This window comes from Etheostoma cragini, chromosome 23 (genome assembly GCF_013103735.1).
Source record: "Etheostoma cragini isolate CJK2018 chromosome 23, CSU_Ecrag_1.0, whole genome shotgun sequence".
In the NCBI taxonomy this organism is placed as follows: domain Eukaryota; kingdom Metazoa; phylum Chordata; class Actinopteri; order Perciformes; family Percidae; genus Etheostoma; species Etheostoma cragini.
Genome location: NC_048429.1, coordinates 15501642 through 15514398, shown reverse-complemented (window position 1 = coordinate 15514398; position 12757 = coordinate 15501642). Strand labels below are relative to the sequence as shown.

The 12757-nt window shown below is 37.6% G+C and overlaps 1 protein-coding gene and 1 long non-coding RNA gene across 3 annotated transcripts in view; both read right to left on the bottom strand.

Moving 5' to 3' along the window:
- scaf11 (SR-related CTD-associated factor 11) overlaps positions 1–3448 on the bottom strand; it is an 18004-nt gene extending 14556 nt beyond the window's left edge. For both annotated transcript variants that reach the window (XM_034863346.1, XM_034863347.1), the window contains exon 1: positions 3226–3448. The gene's annotated coding sequence lies outside the window, so the exon portion shown is untranslated. The remainder of the gene's footprint in view (positions 1–3225) is intronic.
- Positions 3449–7019: 3571 nt separating this feature from the next.
- On the bottom strand, positions 7020–7718 carry LOC117938664. The gene is made up of 2 exons (XR_004655462.1): positions 7646–7718; positions 7020–7271 (listed from the first exon to the last, which is right to left on the bottom strand). It is a non-coding gene; the product is annotated as an uncharacterized LOC117938664 (long non-coding RNA).
- Positions 7719–12757: the final 5039 nt, after the last annotated feature.

Genomic DNA, 12757 nt, shown 5'->3' with positions numbered 1-12757 from the left:
GAGGCAGTTCTGAAGGCAAAAGGGGGTCCAACACGTTACTAGCATGGGGTACCTAATAAAGTGGCCGGTGAGTGTATACTGATTTGATAACAGCAAAGACAACGTCGGCAGTATTGATGGCAAAACGGGCTAAAGAATGCCTGTTGTAATGATTGCACATCCTTATGATTGACTACGCTGACTTATGAGCGCATCATTTTAGCCATGTTAGCTAACTATCTTAGCTTGCTAATTCCACCTTGTTTATGCTACGGTGGTTAGAGATGTTCCGATTCCGATACCAGTATTGGAAATGCCTCCGATACTGCCAAAAATGCTGGCATCGGTATCGGCGAGTACTGGAGTCCAGGCACCGATCCGATACCACATAAACTATTAGAAATAGGAATCTATTAACTGGTTAGCTCCGTTAGCTCTGACACAGTTCTTCTTTGCCGCTCTTCAAATGGTTGCACTGCTGTTTTAGAGGGACAAAGAAGAATTGATCACCTAACGCCTCCTTAAAACAAGCCAACATTGGCGCATCTTGTTGGCAGTACTTTACAGTGGATGTTCTCACCGGTAAGACGACGACATGCAACATATGCAAAGAAGCAACAAGCACAACGAATTTACGAAAGCTACGGGTAAAAAAAAAGGACAAACTGCAGCAGCAAACTCTGGAAACTGCCTTCCAGCGACAATATAAATTCCCCGAAGACAGCCAAAAAGCAACAACGTTAACCAACAAAGTGTTAGAGTTTATTGTACTGGATTACCAACCCCTGTCTGTTGTCGAAATTGTGGGATTTCGCTAATGGAGCATTTGGAGCCAAGGTACTGTTTGCCAGGTTGTAACTATATCTCCGAAACTGCGCTACCCAAATTATACGAGACAGTTAGGGAACACGTTTCGTGTCTGCTGAAAGACCTGCATGCAATCAGTTTTACCATGGACATTTAGCGCTCCGACGTTTGCCCCATGTCTTTGCTAAGTTTAACGTCCCACTGGGTGGACAGAGAGTCAACATTTACCCCTTGAAGTGCGGTGCTGCACGCCACCGAGTTCCAAGCGTCACATACTGGCACTGTTATTGCCGAAGCAATTGAGGGGATGCTAGTAAAGTGGAAAATCCCCACGTCCAACGTTCATGTTGTTTTGCTCGACAACGCTAGCAACAAGAAGAAAGCCAAGGACGAGATGGATGCACTAAGTTTAGGGTGCTCCACACACACTCTCCAACTGGGGGTGCATGAAGGGCTACTGTCACAGAGAACTGTGAGTGATGCATTTTAAAATATTGTGGCTGCACTTTAAATTTATGTCTGTGACAAAAGTATGAAGCATTTGAATTGTTCAATTTTACTCATTTGGTGGCTAGCTAGTCTAAAGCTAGGTCCCCTGCTCTTTGTGTGTTCTTGTGTTTAAGTGTGTTTTTCATGGGGGTTTTGTAACAGTTTGGATGTCAACAAATTGTGGCAATACCGAGAGGAGTTCTCCCCGTTTGTTCCACGTCCGTCTCTATATGGTGGAGATGTTTCTGTTCACAGGTTTGCTCACAGACTTGTACCAGTGTTGCCTGGTCCAGTTTTGCTGATCTCATTTTGTCATCTTGTGTGGTTTGGAAAACTTAAGTTACGCCCCTCTCTTCCAACACGCAGATATCCCTTTCTTCAAATACCGACACTTTGTCACAGCCCTCTGCATCTTGATACCGACGCAGAAGGCCCTTACATGCACACATGGTTGGGCCAGCTTTTGAAAAAAAAAAAGAAGAGAAGCTTAGATAACAACACAGAGGGAGTGTGAATTATTGTCTGTTCAGGACGCCATTTCTCCAATATATCTTTACGTAGAAAATCACTGGGTACTATATTAATGCCGGGTATAGCACCTTTAAAGATTTTTTGTTGTTTTCAGAATTGTGAGCAAAACGTATTGTTAAAAAAAATAAACTACTTAATGGCAAACTATGTAGGCCTAATGTTGACAGTTACAAAAGTGAAACAAGTTGAAGCTTGAGTCTGACTTTAATGAATGACATTAAAAATGAATTAAAATATGAATTAATTACACAGAAAATCCCTGACAGATAAATTGGATTAATGTCAAAATAAATGGATATAATGTAATTAATTTTAATTTCACCATTGGGGGATTAATAAACAGATTAAAAAATTAAATCATTGTTGGGTGAAGTCCTCATTTTGAAATTTGACAATTTTAATACTCTATAAGTAATTGTTTCCCCCATTTGATAGGCTGACTCACTCACTCTTTGGCAAAAGTGAAAAACAATGGCCTTAAACCCAGACAGACAGCTAGCTAGCTACTGACAAGATTTGTGATCAGGTGTCTGTGATCAAGTCTGAGTACTACTTTCAAGCGTGTTTTTTTTAGGCTTTAACTTCCCAAATCCAAACGTAACTGTTATGTACCTTAGTAATGACGGTGAACAGACCTAGATCCAGCACACCAGAATAATTCTCTAAACTGGCTGGCAGAAAAGCCTGAGATCTAAAGCTGAGAATGATATCTAATCCGGAACCAGTCATGAGTTTCACCAATTTCATTATGACGATCTTGAAATGTGTCTAAAGTGAAACCTGTACAACGGGCCTAAATCAGAGCCTCGGTGATGTAAGGAAAACCACAAGGTTTCATATATAAACACTTAAAATAAAATCAACACAGGCCATTAGTCCCTAGCCTTTTGCCAAAACAGTCAATTTAACTCCCAGCTAACACTAACGTTACCGGATAACTTGTGAGACTGAAAGCCTCAACCGAGAGTTAGCCTAACGTCAGATTACGTGAAATCCCTAAATTGAGTGATTGGTTTAACTAAATATGAGTTGAGTTCGCGAGCAAATACTTGAAGCTTGCTGCTGTTCTGTGCCAGCACGGCCTGGCTCCTAGAAACACAAAATTAGCAACAAGATCAACCAGTGCCAGCACGACGACGACGATGACAACATGATTGTTGTTGGTTAGCCAGACAGCTATTGCTAGCTAAAAACACAACTAGCAAAGTTCTAGCTGGCTGTTGTTAGCACGTCAGCAAACATGGCTAAGTAGTGTGTGATATAAGCCACGGTGATTGAAATGAAGGTCATAAGTTAGCTATCTAGCTATCTAGCTAGCTGAACGCTATCTAGCTGCTCTGAACAACAGCACCTGCTTACGTCGCTTTCAGCTTGCTAGCAGTTAGCTCCAGTTAGCCAGCGGTAACTGTTGTAACTCACCTTTAAGTGCTGCTGCAGGTGGTTTGCACCTAGTAAACTGGTTTTAGCGTCCAAACTGCTGCTATAAAATGCGGACAAATCGCACTATCCGGTAACTGTTTTGGGCTAAAAAACGGAGCGTAGCTTTCAGAAAGTCTCAGCCACATGTCTCGCAGTCTGGCTAAGAGTTGGTGCAGCTGTCTCCCCCTACCGGAACCGCCAAGCATCACAAATCAAAGTGGATTTATTCCTCTGGTAGTGTTACAGTGCAAAGAAATAGCGTTACAGTAACAAGTGGGAGATGCCAAAACTGTTTTCAACTTCCAACTTCCATGTGGATATGACTTCACTAACACATTTATTTGCCAAATAAGTTAAATCAATAGAAAATATATGAATCATGTAACCGTATTTAGTAAAAACATTAAGTCAACAGGTGGATACTTTTTGATAACCCCGGATAGAATTTATCACACCTGACAAATCAAGTCTTAAATGTTTAATATCTATAAGGGTTTAAGTAAACATAGTACTTAGCATTGGTGAGTGCAGTGAGGATAGGCTAGTTCAAAAACCTCAACATGTCAAAAAGACATTGTCTATATCTTGTAAGATCCACATCTAAGCATGTCCAGTCAAATAAAAAGAATGTAATCACATCTATTGGCACAAAGAAGTGGCCAAATCAGTCTAACATTACATTTCAATAAGAAAACAGTAGCATTTACAAGGTGTGTTTGTTTCTTTTGTTTTAAGCAAAACATCTGTATTAAAAAAAAAGATAGGCCTTTCAATGTTGGACATTTTGACTTGTCACAGTAGTAGGAAAAGGCTGAATTCCATTTAGCTCTTCTGATTTTGTTGTCATGGTTTTGTCCATGCTGGCTCACTGTCACGCTCTAGGACAAATAAAAATAACAGAGCCATCACTGGTGTCATAAGTAACACCTGTGCTTTTCCTACTTTCACGTCAAAAGTCAAAATTTTATTGAAGTCAAAATGTCTGCTATATGCTAAGGCTAAAATAGGCTAACATATTAGGCTAAAATGCCTATTAGGAGTTGTTTTAATGACATATTTCTGATTTGAAGATCCTGCGGTATTTCAGTGAGTGGCCACTGCATTCCAGTGGTCAAATTGAGAAACTTCAAGATAAGACACCAAGTCAGACATGACAGATCATTTTCTTTTGAAAGTTTGGAAGTATGGCATTGTGTGTGTACACAAGTGTATTTAGAAAGACGAGTGTTCTCGGCCCAGTGGTTACAAAGATCTGAAACAACACACAGCTGAATTTATGACTAACACACAGTGTTAAATGTAACTATTGTATAGTGTGATTATTAAAAACAACAAAGTAATATCAATATTGGTTCGTAGGCTACGTACAGCAAAACAGAATCTAGCCAGGACGTGTAATTTCAGACTTCCCGTACCACTTCTCGTAAATACTTAAAAAATACAAATACAAGTTATCCGGGGGGATGAAAACTGGTTGGTTACTTTCTTTATCTTACTTTTGATATAAAGGTCATCACGCTACAATTGAAGCTACTCCTTAAAATGCTTTGTAGCATCCAACATCAAAATTGTGATAGTTTAAATGTAGCTAGTGTTGCAGATGCACAGGTGAAAATGATAAATTATGATAATAATGATGGCTGAATTCCATTTAGCTGCTTCAATTCAGTGTCAGGTTCCTGGTACTATTCATGTTGGCTCCCGGTCACACTGTCATGACTCATGTTGCGTTCCAGGCAACCCGCAACCCGTGTTTTCACAACCTTCTACCTGTGAAAGTGCCCTGGAATGGCAGTCAATCCCGTAACTTAATTACTACCCGTGAACTCATACCAGTATTTGACATCACACAGACATAAACAACAATGTCAACCCCTGTGATGCTGTACAGGGGCCGGTGATTAACTGAAAGAAATACAAACAAATAGACAACGTAAAGTAATTCCACACATTGTAATCAAAACAGTACACATACGACTGTGTACTACTATAGGTTACGTTTATTAAATGAAGCCCAAAATATGTCAGCGACTAGAAAATTGCTAGTATCAGCTAGCGCTAGCTAACGACAACAATATGTTTGCTATGGTCAACAATGTGTTTGCTATAGTCAACAATGTGTTTGCTATTGTCCTTCAACAACGTTTTAATTTTTATACAATATGGAGACCACTTTGCAGGTGATACTTTATTGTCCCCAGTAGGATATTTGCCTTGAGACATATAACACAAATATTGTTTGTATCATACAGCTGACATGTACTTACAATTAAAAACAACATAAAGAAAGTGATATGTAGCCAGACTGAAGGAAATTGCACAGCGGCTCTTCCACTCTCACTACACTCTCAGCCGCTGCTTATTGGATGAACTGCTAGAATGAAAGTCATTCACAACTCACTATAGGCCTGGGTCAAAATGTGTGGGCCCGGACCTAAAATGGGAGGACACAGGCCCAATGGTGGCTACAAACTGTAACTACGGTGATTGATATGAGGTTCATTTTATGAATATAATAATGAATATGTTAGACCTATCATAAATTGTTATTTAAAAAAGGCATGTGTTTAAAACAACTAATGTTGCAGTGTGACGTCAAATCAAACAAAGTCTTACACATGTGCGCAGGTTTTTTTTTAGTCGTTCATCAACCACAAAATTAGAAAATTCCATTTTTAAATAACAATGCACGGAAAAATGCTTCTCTTTACAGGTTATTTTTCTCAACAATAGGCTACACTTCAAAACAAATGCACATTTTGTCAAACAAGCCATTAGGCTGTAGTTCTGTATAATTTCTCATGTACAGTCTTAAACAGTCTTGTAATCTCTGAAGCTGACTCATTTTGGTCATCAAAAAAGTTTTAAAAAAAAGCTAATTTTATATAATCGAACTTCAAAGTGCTCTTCGAATCATGGCATTAGATCTTACACATGGGCCTGAAATGCTGGAATTGAAATGTATGGCTTGGAGGCAAACAAAATTGATTGTTGGAAAGGTCTTAGATTAAAATATGCTACGTAAAGTTTTCACGGCTCCTGCTTTGAAGTTTTGACCCTTGAAACCTAACTTCAGTGCATCTTTTAAGGTTTAAAGTAATTCAGCAAGAAAATCAGATACAGACACGAAACCAACTGTTATAAAAGCCTATGCTAAATTAATGATCTCACCTAAGGGTTAGGGTTAGCCTATCTGTAACATGTCAGTATAGTCAACAAGGAGAGCTGTCACATAAAATATCATATATATTCACCCATTTAACAGATATATTTTAAAAGAGATTGCACACATGTGCATCATCCCGCATGGTGCATGCAAGATAATGACTGTAATGTCAGCCTGGGGTGGAACTTTTCTGATAATTTGTCTAGTAGAATGAGACGCTGTCCCTGCGGTTTGAAACAACATTGGCTGATATGCTGGCTCATGTTACTCTATCTGCACATTTTTTATCTCAAATTCAAAAGCCCGGTTTGGCCATTGTTAGAAGTAGGACGAGTTACTAAATCTCTTTTCAGCAGTGTAACAAAGTTATAATGGCATAAAACATTAAAAAACTCAAACGCTTAAGTAACGTTTTGTTTGTAATTTTTTTTTTTTAAACAGTAGAATCATGCAATACAACATTTCCATAAGGGAACACATTCATATAAAAAACAGGGAAAAAAGGAATTTTGGCTGTAGATTCTAAAGTACATTTTATGTTAACAGCAGTGGAAAGTACATTTACTCCACTACTGTACTTTACTCCAGATGTTGAGGTACTTGTACTTTATGAGTCTTTTCTAGTCACGTCACTTTCTACTTCTACTCCACCACATTTCAGAGAGAAATATTTTACTTTTTACTCCACTACATTAGTGTAGTCCAACTGATCCCAAATTGGCCCTCAGGTTTGTTATGTCTATTTCATTCATAAAATAACAATGTTCAATGTGGTTGTACATCAGTAGCCAACAATAATTATGTCCCCCTTCCATGTAGCGCAGATTTGGGTTTTTTATTCCTTTTACTCCATGTTTGTTGGCCTACTATTTTCTTTTCCCTTGTCCATCTGGCCTGTAACGTTAATTGTGTAAAGCATCTGCGACAGTGATACCTGGTTTATCTCACGATACATACAGGCTACATTATTGTATGCAACACTTTAAATGCAACAATGCATCTGTAACTTATTCTCTTAATGTAAATGAATGATCTGTCTTAGCTACACATTCATCATGACCTCCATGACCTCCATATCTGACCTCCCGGTAACGCACAGTGATCAGTAATCTACAGGACTGTAAAGAAAAGACCTTTACCATGTGTTTCACCAAGGTGTGTCAAAAACACTACCACTTTTGTCCAAAGTGGCTGCTAAGATCAAGACAAAAAAGTTAGATACAGCCACTTTAATTAACATATTCACTCCAGGACTTTTACTTGTAAGAGAGTATTTTTACAGTGTGGTATTAGTACTTTTATTGAAATAAAGGATCTGTATACTTCCTTTTAATGAAATCTTTAACATTTCACATCCAAATAACTTGACATGGCAATACACCCACCTCCTTTTTGGGATGAGTTGGTTGTTGAGAAAAGCAAAGAACAGAGAGCGATTCCTTACTTTAAAGATAACATTGCATGCTCAAAATATATATTATGCGTACCATTTTGTGTTATTTGCAGAGGCAGGGATGTTTTGTGTTTTGTGTTTTCCGTCTAATTCTGTGTCGACATTTGTTGATGTCTGTGAAATGAAAAATAAAAAACACCATCTGTTATCTACATAATTTAAATGACATTGTTGGAATAACAGCAAATTCACTATCAAAGTGAAAGTTCCTTGTAATGTGGAGAATTTACTTGAATCAACAATAAACTACGAACTTTATGGACTTACTTTTTGAAACATTTCAGACTTAAATGTTAAAATACCATTTTTTTTGTAGAGGGGTTGAGAACTTGTTTTTGTACTTGATGTGAGGGAAACATTCTTCTGACACAAGACCTGTGTCGTGCCTCGGTGGTTTGTTTCTCCTAACAAAAAGTGAATAACACAACACCAATGTAAAAAAAGTTTATTCAAAGTCAGAGTTTCCAGGTGCCGCAACTGGACATTTGGAGCTTTAGAAGTCTAAAATGAATAAAGTAATTATAATCCGTACAGTATATATCACAGAAACTTGAGCCATGACTATGTTTTTACACAATTTCAATCTACCTTTGGGAAAGTGAATTTGCCAGGTTATGAACCTTTTGCTGGTTCCATCTCATGGAGAGGAGTGTAAGCATGTCATTGCGTCCGGCAAGGGCACAGAGATTTGTTCTGCAAAAATATCCTTTTAATTTAACGTCATTCCTTCAATGAATAAAAGGGAAAATTATTTAGTACATGCTTTTGACATGTGCTAGTGACCGCTGTTCTGGAGAGAAACGCATGGCACTGCTTTACTTCCTCCCCTGATGTTGAACCAGCCCCATCCGGGTTTGCTCCACTCTATTTTACTTTGACAGAGGGACACAAACTGAATATCAAGGGCATTCAGTCAAAACATGCAAATACGTTCAGCAAGGTCATAATGCCCCATGGAATTCAACTAAAGCCTACTCAAAATTCAAACTGATACAATATGTAATAAAACAAAAACTTACTGTACATATACAAACATATAAATACATTAGTTACTGTGATATATAATTGTTCTTTCCAATCACTTTTTTGTATTTCATGTCATTTCATAAGATTATTGTGCACTACACCAACCTCACATTTGAAGTCAAGGGGCTTGAGCATGCAAAACCGAAAGGAAGGGCCTCATGTTTTGAAGAAACTGGAGCTCTGGACAGTCCAAATAAACTCTCTGCAGGTGGGGCCAGTGTTTACATTCAACATCCATACACAAGAAGGTGATGTTGTGCAGGCTGGTTCTGTAAGAACATGGAGAATGCATATATTTCACCCCTAAACATATTAAGAGAAGACAGCAAGACACTGTGCCTGTAAACTGCCAGCTCCAGTCCTTCCTTATCCACCTCACTCCTAGATCAGTAGGAAGTTTCTCGGGCTGCCAACAACTCCCCACCACAAATGTCCCTTCCAGTGACCTGCATTGTAGAAAATCAAAATGGACAAACGATCTTGTCAACAGTGATTGTAGAGAACAGTTCTAAATAACGTTTTGAGGGCAAGAAACAAATTAGCAATGACTTATCATGTCATTGACTTGAAATATTCAGATAGAAGCAATTACATGTTGGTCCACAAATCTGGTCACATCTTCATCACTAGCAATGAAGACACACTCAAAGATCTGCCGCTCCTGTGATCTAAAAAACAGGGTTTTGGATGATTCATCATTTGCAACCATTAGACACACAGCATAAACACTCACAAGAAAAAGTCCATAACTTTTCACAGTGTGTAATAGCATTATCCACAACGCAACTGGTTGGAGGAAATGGCTGAAAGTATCCAGCACACATTCCATCCCGGTTGTGAAGTATGTAGGTTTTGTTGTGCCGGCTGATGTCGCATTCAACGCAGAGGAATGGTCTCTTTGCCCTCCATCTCTCAAAAAGAAAGCGTTACGAGTAACTAACAACCTGATAAATATTTCACATATAGGGTTGTTTTAAAACCTTTTAGAAATTAAAACCAGAAGGAAAATGAACTGTTAAAATGACCTTAGGTCTCAGAGGGTTAAGCCTTTAATTTTAAAATCCTACATCAGAATAGTCCAATGTTACCTGAGTGACACAATATGTGTTGTCTCACCCAGACTTGGAACGAAGCTGGCTTAACAGGAGGATACATTTTTAGAGAAGCCTGAAAAAAGACTAAAAATATGGATTGAAGACTGAAAAAGATTTTAAATATAGCTTTACTTGGACATTTAGGCTGAATCTCATTAATCCATTTTACCCCTACCCATTACCCCTTCCTCTTGGTTTTGCGCGTTCACGTGAGACCTAGTGCTGTCCCAATACTCTTTTTGAACGAGGGCTATGGCTAAGATCAAGGGGTCTATACCCCTTGAAGCCAAGTGTGGACGCGAGCTTACTTGTAAACAAGGGCTATTGCACAGCAAGCAACAATGGCTGCCGCATCGACCAGAGAGACCCATAAAAGTAAGTATTTTCGTCTTAAATAGTTGATTTTAAACTTACGACAGTCTTGTTTTGAGGTGTATACAGTCCTGTGCATGGGCAGTAAATTACATGTCTAATCAAATGTGTGTGGAACAACACTTAGCAACATGGTGAATTATGTACGTCACATTCACTACACTTGCAACAATGTTCTTAATTGAAACTTTTAAAAAATCGCTAACGTTGATTTGCACATTTTTTCAGGCTTTTAAAGACATATTCCACTCTAAAAAGGACTCCTCCTGTTAAGCCAGCTTCATTCCAAATCTTGGTGAGAGAATACATATCCAGTGTGTCACTCAGGTAATATTGGACCATTTTGATGTAGGATTTTAAAATAAAGGCTTAAATGTCAAAGTAAAGCCATATTTGAAATCTTTTTCAAGCTGTTAAAGCCATGTTTTAATCTTTTTTTAGGCTACTCTAAAAAGGTATTCTCCTGTTAAGCCATCTTAAGTCTGGGTGAGACTTCACATATCCAGTGTGTCTCTCAGGTAATATGGGAGCATTCTGATGTAGGATTTTAAAATTAAGGGCTTAAAAGTAAAGCTACATTGAATTTTTTGACCCTCTAAAGACATATTTAACTCTATTTCAGGCTACTCTAAAACGGAATCCTGTTAAGCCAGCTTTATTCTAACTCTGGGTGAGACAACATATATCCAGTGTGTCACTCAGGTAATATCAGACCATTTTGATTAAGGATTTTAAAATGAATGGCTAAAATGTCCACGTTAAGCTTTATCTTAAATTTTTTCCAGCGTGAATCACTTTTTTTGACATTTAGTAATTTGCACTTACTTTTTCAGCAATACTATACTATGGTTATTGATACTATGGCATTTTTATGACTTTTCTCAACATAACATGCTATGGCTTCATTATCACTTTTTTCAACAGGCTATGCTATGGCTTTATTATCACTTTCATCGACATACAATACTGCAGCTTTTTTTAATCACTTTTTTGGACACACTACACTATGGCTTTTTTCCCTTTTGTTGACAGAATATACAATCACTTTTATTGACTATACTATGGCTTTTTTATTACTCTTTGACATACTATGGTTTCTGTATAACTTTTTTGCCATACCGTAATATGCAATGACTTTTTTGACTAGCTATACTATGGCTTTATTATTACTTTTTTGACATGCTATAATATGGCTTCTTTATCAATTTATGACATGCTATAATATGGCTTCTTTATCAATTTCTTGACAGACTATACCATGGCTTTATTATCGCTTTTTCCCATACCATACTTTGGCTTTATTTTAACTTTTTGACATACTGTGGCTTTTTTATAAAACTATTTTTGACACACTATACTATGGCTTATTGATTACATTTTTCAACATACTATACTATTACTTTTTTGACATACTACACTATGACTTTTTCCATATGCTGTAATATTACTTTTTGTTGACATACTATGCCACGACTTTTTTTTAATGACTTTTTGACAAAAAAATGTAGGCTGTACTCAAAAAATCAACATACCATGGCTTTTTTATATCACTATTTTTGACATACTACACTATTACTTTTGACTATGGCTTTTTATATTTACTATTTTTGACATACTATACTATGGCTCATTCGTGGCTTTTCTTCGACAAACTATACTACAACTTTTTAATGGCTTTTTTAATAATACTAGTTTTGACATACCATACGGCTTTTTGTCACTGCCCAATGTGAGGAAAGTGCAAGTTTGAGTTGCGTACGCGTCACTTTGTGACAAGTAGTTAGCATATAACAGGCTAACGAGAGACTGTAATGTCAATACAGTGAAAATCGACCTTTTTAACCAAGTTTATTCACTGCTGGCTACAAGTAAGCATAAAACACAACAGAGGTTTTCAGTTGAATGGCGTTCTGAGCCAAAGTTAGCAATCAATCAATCATAGATAGCTAAAATGTTTTTAAAATGATTGCTAGCTTTGCTACAAGCTAGCAATCAAACACAACAAAGACTGTCACTTGAAAGGTGTTTTGAGCTAATCACAGCTAAAACGTTTTTGAAAGGATTCACAGTTCCTGTTATTGTTTGTAATGGTAAAAATGTATTAGTTCATGGACTTCACAAATTTTAGTATGATGGGTACGTCGTAAACTGTTTAAATCTGAGCCTGCGCAACTAACAGTCGACCAGAGCCAGTCTGACTTGACTCTCATCGGGTATGACGCGTTATGCCGTAAACCGTTTACATCTGCACTCTCCTCACATTGGGCAGTGACTGTGACTTTGAAAAAAGGCAATTACGAGGCTGAATTTAATCAATTATAAAAGCAAGGATTTTTAGCAGACACAAAAAACATGAAAGGGTTGTTTAAATGAGTATTGATAGCTGTCATGACCGAAAAGAGAGCACCAGGTATTAAACCT